This window comes from Pinus tabuliformis, chromosome 7 (genome assembly GCF_031772625.1).
Source record: "Pinus tabuliformis cultivar Carrire ecotype Pingquan chromosome 7, CPIR1, whole genome shotgun sequence".
NCBI classification, from domain to species: Eukaryota; Viridiplantae; Streptophyta; class Pinopsida; order Pinales; family Pinaceae; genus Pinus; species Pinus tabuliformis.
The window spans coordinates 1,453,341,883-1,453,348,107 of record NC_142293.1 but is presented as its reverse complement, the minus strand read 5'-3'; positions in this window follow the sequence as shown (position 1 = coordinate 1,453,348,107).

The window sequence follows — 6,225 nt, the reverse complement described above, 5'->3', positions numbered from 1 at the left end:
TTGTGATGCTATCTCTAGGTAAACCCATTAACCAACGCAATGTTGCATCCTTGAGGGTAGATGGAAATAATTTTACTTTTTCTCATCATCTGTATAGTCATAGGTTAGGCATATAACAACAAACTCAAACAAGAAAGTGTCGGGGTCCTCTGTGGTCAGGCCATGGAAATGAGGTAGGGCAAAGGGGCTTATATTTTTCATCTTAGTGTCCCCAATGGTTTCCATGATGGGGAAGGCACCCTCAACTCTCTTTCTATTCCCTTTGTCATTTCGGTTTTCAGCCATTGGCTCAGTAGGAATGGGTTCCTCTTCTTCTTCTTCCCCTGTAGGTTCTTCAAATATGTCAAGTTTCTCACCTAAGGGTTCCTCCAGTACATAGCCACTGAAGAAGAGAGAAGTTTGGTTGTTGGATGCAGTGGGGGTATTTGGCAAAAATTTTGCTAAGTTGTCCCTTTTCCTACGAGGCATGAAAGGAAATATTTTTGTGTTGGTTTTGTATTCTTTTTAAAACTTGGAAAGTACTTACAGAATTGAAATTGCTGATTGAATGAAAATTACTGACAGAATGAAAAATCTACTTGCTGAAATGAAATCTTACTTGCCAAATGGAAAGGAAAGCAGATAATGCAAATTGAAAGAAAGGAAACAACTAGATTGCTTTTGCAAAAATAAACTAATGGAAATATATTGAAGACAAGAAATAGAAGAAAAGAAAGCAGTAATCACATTCTAATCAGACACCTCCCTGGCAATGGCACCAAAACGTGATAAATGCCAATATTGCAGCAAGGATGTTGCAACTACTGGGCTACCGACTTTACTTATCAACCCGGGGTTCGTACAAACTTGGAGGTGACAGTGTTGTATGCACAAGTAAAAGTGATGGTTATGCCTGTTGTCACTGTTCAACTAGCGAGAGACCACTGGGGTTCCAAGCCAGACTTCTATAGAGTCAGAAGAATATTGGTTCTTTGATGGAAGAAGGGAAAATCTACTCTAAGAGAGTTACTCTACTGCAGTAATGGAAAAGGACAACATGTAATGTTAAACCACACCATACCCTAATTAACCATTTAAGAAGCTATGCTAAGAATAATTGCTAAATCAACAATAAAAAATGCTACTATCTAAGTTACAGAAGTAAAAAGAATCAAACCATACTAATGTGCAAGCAAAGAAACTAAACTAAATATGTTTTCACTTTTTTGGTTTTTTAGGCAAATCAAGTATGCAAACTAATTGTTCTGTGGATGTGACAGGTGGATGGAAGGTGTTTTGGGATGGCTAGAAGGTTTATGGAGTGGTTGGATGGTGTGGAGGGGTCCTAGGAGGCTTTTTGTGACTTCCTAGAGGTTTCCCATCAATTCGGCCTCAAAACAAGCCATTTCGGGAAAACCTACATGATGTACTAGAAACCTATAGGATGATCCTGTAGGAATTATAGGATACAACCAAGAGCTAATTGTGAGGTGTTGGAGGTGTTGGGAAGATTAGGAAGGTGTGTGATGGGTGGAATGGAGTGTTAGAAGGTCTAGGAGCACTCAGGAGTCAATATCCAAGATAAGGGATGGCTAGCTTCGCTCAATGTGTTTAGGGAAATTTCAATGAAAAATAATGAAAAACTAGTGAGGGTGATGGTGAAACAAGGGATGGCTAAGGTGGATGAAGTGGAAGGTGGATGCTAGTTATGAGGTCTTGGTCTCCTCCTGAAGTACCTGCTCTGCATAAAACATGTGTGTCTTACAAAAAGAACTATGCAACAAGATACATTTTTCATAAACTAGAAAAGCATGAATCATCTGCCTATATTATGGATGAAGAAAGTTACTGAAGGCAATGAAAGCATGAGTGAGATCTTATTGCAGAAATGGAGATGGAAAAATATGAAAATGGAATTTTCCTTGCAACATTAACCAACTACTGAATTAAAGACAACAAACTCCGAAGCTCATAAAAGAAGTAGAAATCTATGTTTTTGTGGCTGCTGAAGGGTCCCTTCCTCAAGTCATGGTCTCAAAGGGAGGAAGTGAGGCTGAGACACCTGCTGACAACCTTGTGGTGATCCTTTTTCTCCTTGCTAACCCGCTACTTGAAAAAAGGCACAAATGGAAGAAAACTATCACACAACCAATCTAATCTACACTACTTGTAATGGAAATGCATCTACTCAACAAAATAACAACTAAGCTATGAATCTACACTAAGAATACATGTACAATAAAGAGGAGCCTTGGCTGCTAGGTTTGGGCCCTAACCTAAGAGCTTCAGCCCTCTGAGTTAACTCAGTGCTAGCTCAAAACAAAACTCATTCTTATTACCAAAACAATAAATTACATCAAAAGAACTGTCACAAGTCTTGCAGCGCGAACATAGAGTAGAGTTTTGCAATGAAAATCTGAATCCTACTGAGGTCCTAGGCCTCTCTACTTATACATCTGAAGTCTCCAACAAATTCCTTAAATTTAGGGAGGCTCGACTCCTAAACTCGATATAAAATGGTGCTTTGTCTTTCACTTTCTCGGCTGCCTTCTCGTCCTCATGATTTGGTTGTTTGCACTTTGAGCTGATGGAGGAATATTCGAATGGAGGGGTAGTGAATGAGGAAGATTTAACTCCTATAATCCCTCTCCCTTGTACCATTCAAGTTTTGACCTTGGTCTTTGCCAAAATTCCTTGCTTTTCTCCTTTAATCCAGCATTAAATGCATATTAGACCACAAAGAAAAATATCCAACTCTAACTCATCTCATAAACAAAATATAATCAAAAGTATGCAATAAGTTATGAAAATAGTTGGTTTGACTAAGTTAGGAGGTGAATTAAGGCCCATATAATTACCCAATGATGAGGCTCATTAGGTGGCAGAAATGGTGGTGATGGGATCTGCATCGATAATATGTTTTCCTTTGTCATTCCCATTGTAGGGTTTTGACTCAGAGTCGGAACATGCAACTGCCTCTAAAGCCTTAATCTTGGCCACCAATGATTGGTTGGCATGACACTCGCTTGTGTTGTGATCGGGGCTCTTGTGAAACTCACACCACATTCCTATGTCCTTCTCCATCTTCATGGTGCTATTATTTTCTAGCAACTTCAATGGGTTGTCTTGGGTCACCCCGCCTTGGATTTATCCTTTGTTCGACAATTTGGGGGTGCCTTTTCCCCACTTCAGATTTGCAGATCCAAAGTCTTGCTTCTTATGTTTAAATTTTGTTCTCGATCTTGATATCATATCGCTATGCAACGCCAAGTGAAGAGATGTCTAGGAACTCCATCTCATCCTAGATGTATTTGTCTAGACAACCACTGTACTTGAGTACCAGAATCTATTCAGAATCCTTGATACCCAACTTTATGTGAAGGTTATGAAAAATATTTGTGAACTCTGGCACCTTTTGGTCCCTTCCATGTCGTAGTGTGGTCAATCTTATGTACTTATCTTCATATCTCCCTACAGGGTAATATTGTTCCTTGATGGCGTCTCGGAAAAAATTCCAAGTGGGTATAGCTAAAAATGGTGAGGGTTCCTTCTTGTCCCCTTGCTCATAGTAGGTTTCCCACCAGTCCTTGACGTTGGGGGTGACTTTGAGGAGTGCAAAAGTAATATTTTCTATCTTGGAAAAATTATGAACTGAAAATATCCTTCCAACATATTTAGCCCTTTATCTATGTCATCTGCATCTATCTTACCTTCAAATATAGAAATTTCAAAGTTAGCTTGTACCTTGAAGGGGGTGGCACTTCCAAGGTGGTCACTGGATGAAGATGCTTCACCCGCTAATACCCACCGAAGGATTTTAGAAAATTTATCCATCAGCTCGTTCCTTTGTCACTTGAGGGCTTCTTCGAGCAACATTTTGAAAGGATCTCCTACTCCCTCATATTTATTTTCTTCCACCATGGGAGGTCGTCGGGGTCGACAAGGGCAGTCTTGCATGGGTTCAACTAGTTCAAGATCTAACTCCTTATACCCCGACCTCATTGGGGACATGCACAAAAAAATAGAGAAAGAGAAGACCCCTCTAAAAACACTAATCCTGATTTATGTAGGAATGAAATGAAATACATATTTAAATAGAAAAATAGAGCCATAATGAAAACTAAACTTCAATTCATTAATAACAAATGCTGAAAAATTGTTTACGTGCAAAATGGAAATAAACTAGCTCGATGATGGTAACTTATCTCTGAGAAGAGATGTGATTGTCACATGCCTTTTAACTCTGTTACAATGAGGCTCGAAGGAATTTTTATTATTGAGAAATAATGTAAAACCCTAAACATCCAAAAATTTAACCCTAGGAAATGAAGCACCAAAAGTTTGTGAACCCCAGTGGGATTAGTTGGAACGTCAACTTCCCAAGGTCGTAATTCGGCCATATGATCTCAATTTGGCATGCACGATACCTTGTTAGAAAGATATATACAAGGAAAAAAAATTCCCATTAATCCTCTGCTCATGGGCTATGGGATTGGTGTGTTTTTCAAAAAAACTTTCATTTAGAGCCTCAAAATAGCTCCAGAAATTTAGGACCCAGAAAATTGCCAAAAATAGAAAGTTGTTCTAGAATTAAGGAAACTAAAGGAAACAATGTTGGGGGTCCAATTAGAATAGGTGGGTGGCCACCAATATCCACTTGGGTCAGTCCTCCACCCTTAGTAAGAAATGGTCCGCATTGCGTTGAGCACCTCCAAGGGATGGGGAAAATTTCGCTGAATTTGGTCCCTAGTGAGCTACTTGCCTTAGTGCAAGAGTTGGCCAACTTTGAAAATCCAACATGGTTAGATCCTCAATTATTGAGTGTTATTGATCAGTGTGCCAATGATCTAATTAGTTGTGGTATGTTCTATGTAGTCTGGGTTGAGCTTTTTTGGTTTCAGGTGTTTGACAATGTCTGATGTTTCCAACAATGGTGGGAAGTTTGGCCAAAGGCGGTCCACATTGAACACTAGGTCTAGGAAAAGGAATGGGGGAATGTTGAGCTAGAAATAATTATCTCCCATAGCCTTGGTTATGGTGTAAGTCTCGTATTGGAGTGGTTTAAGGTTCTGATGGGCTCCGACAAGGCGTCCTTTTTGCAAAGGCAACCAAAATTTGTCTCCCACCTGAAACTTATGTGGCACTTGATGTTGATCATGTCATCGTTTGTACTTGGCATTGGATTTATCCAAGATTTCATGAACTTGCTCTGAAATGTGCTCAATGCATTCAATAAACCTAGTTTCTTTATCAGCCTCAAACTATAGATGTGTAGATTCTTCTTGTGTAGTCGCATGAGGCATGGAAACATCAATTAGACACACTGGTTAAACCTGGTTTCTTTATCAGCCTCAAACTACACATGTGAATATTCTTCCTATGTAGTCGCATGAGGCATGGAAACATCAATTAGACACAGTGGTTGAAATCTTAGACTCACTTTAAAGTGACTACGACTAGTCAAGCTATGGAGAGCTCTGTTATAACTGTGTAGTTGTTATCCCAGGTTCATGGATGCTTGGATTTGTACATGTGTAGTATGTGCACTATCATCTTTTTGATGACCTTTGTCTAGATAATAGTTTGGGGATGGAAGGCAGTCGACTTGGTGATATTTCTGTCCAATAATGAATAGATACTCGATCAAAATGTCCTCAGGAACATGTTATCCCAATTAGATATGATGATTTTTTTGTAGATATGTGGACCGCTTGCGATGGCGTCTGTTCTGTAACGTCCCTTATGTCTCTATATATTGAAGAGGTCGGTGTTATGTGTGGATGACCATCTCCTTCCCTATTATGTAATTTTTCCATTACTGAAAATGATGCATGATGGAATACATGTCTTTATCATAGATGGGATATTTCCAAATTGTATCGGAAAGTGTCTCACTATGATATGTTACTAGATGCCCTTGCTGGTGATAACTACATCGATGACATAGCCTGAGGCATCTGTCTCAATTTCAAATAGTTGTTGTAGGTATCGCAATGTGAGTATTGGCACAGAGAAAAGGCGGTTCTTCATCTTAATGAATGCCTTTTGTTGGGACTCAGAACAGGAAAAATATGCTTTCATTCTACCCTTCGTAACTTGACTCAAAGGCCAAGTGATATGAGAGAATCTCAAAACAAACATCCAATAAAATTGGCAAGGCCCAAAAAGTTGTGAAGTTTTGTTAGAGAGGTCGAGGTTGTCAAATCCAGAATGATTTGGATCTTATTTGGATCCACATGAAGACCT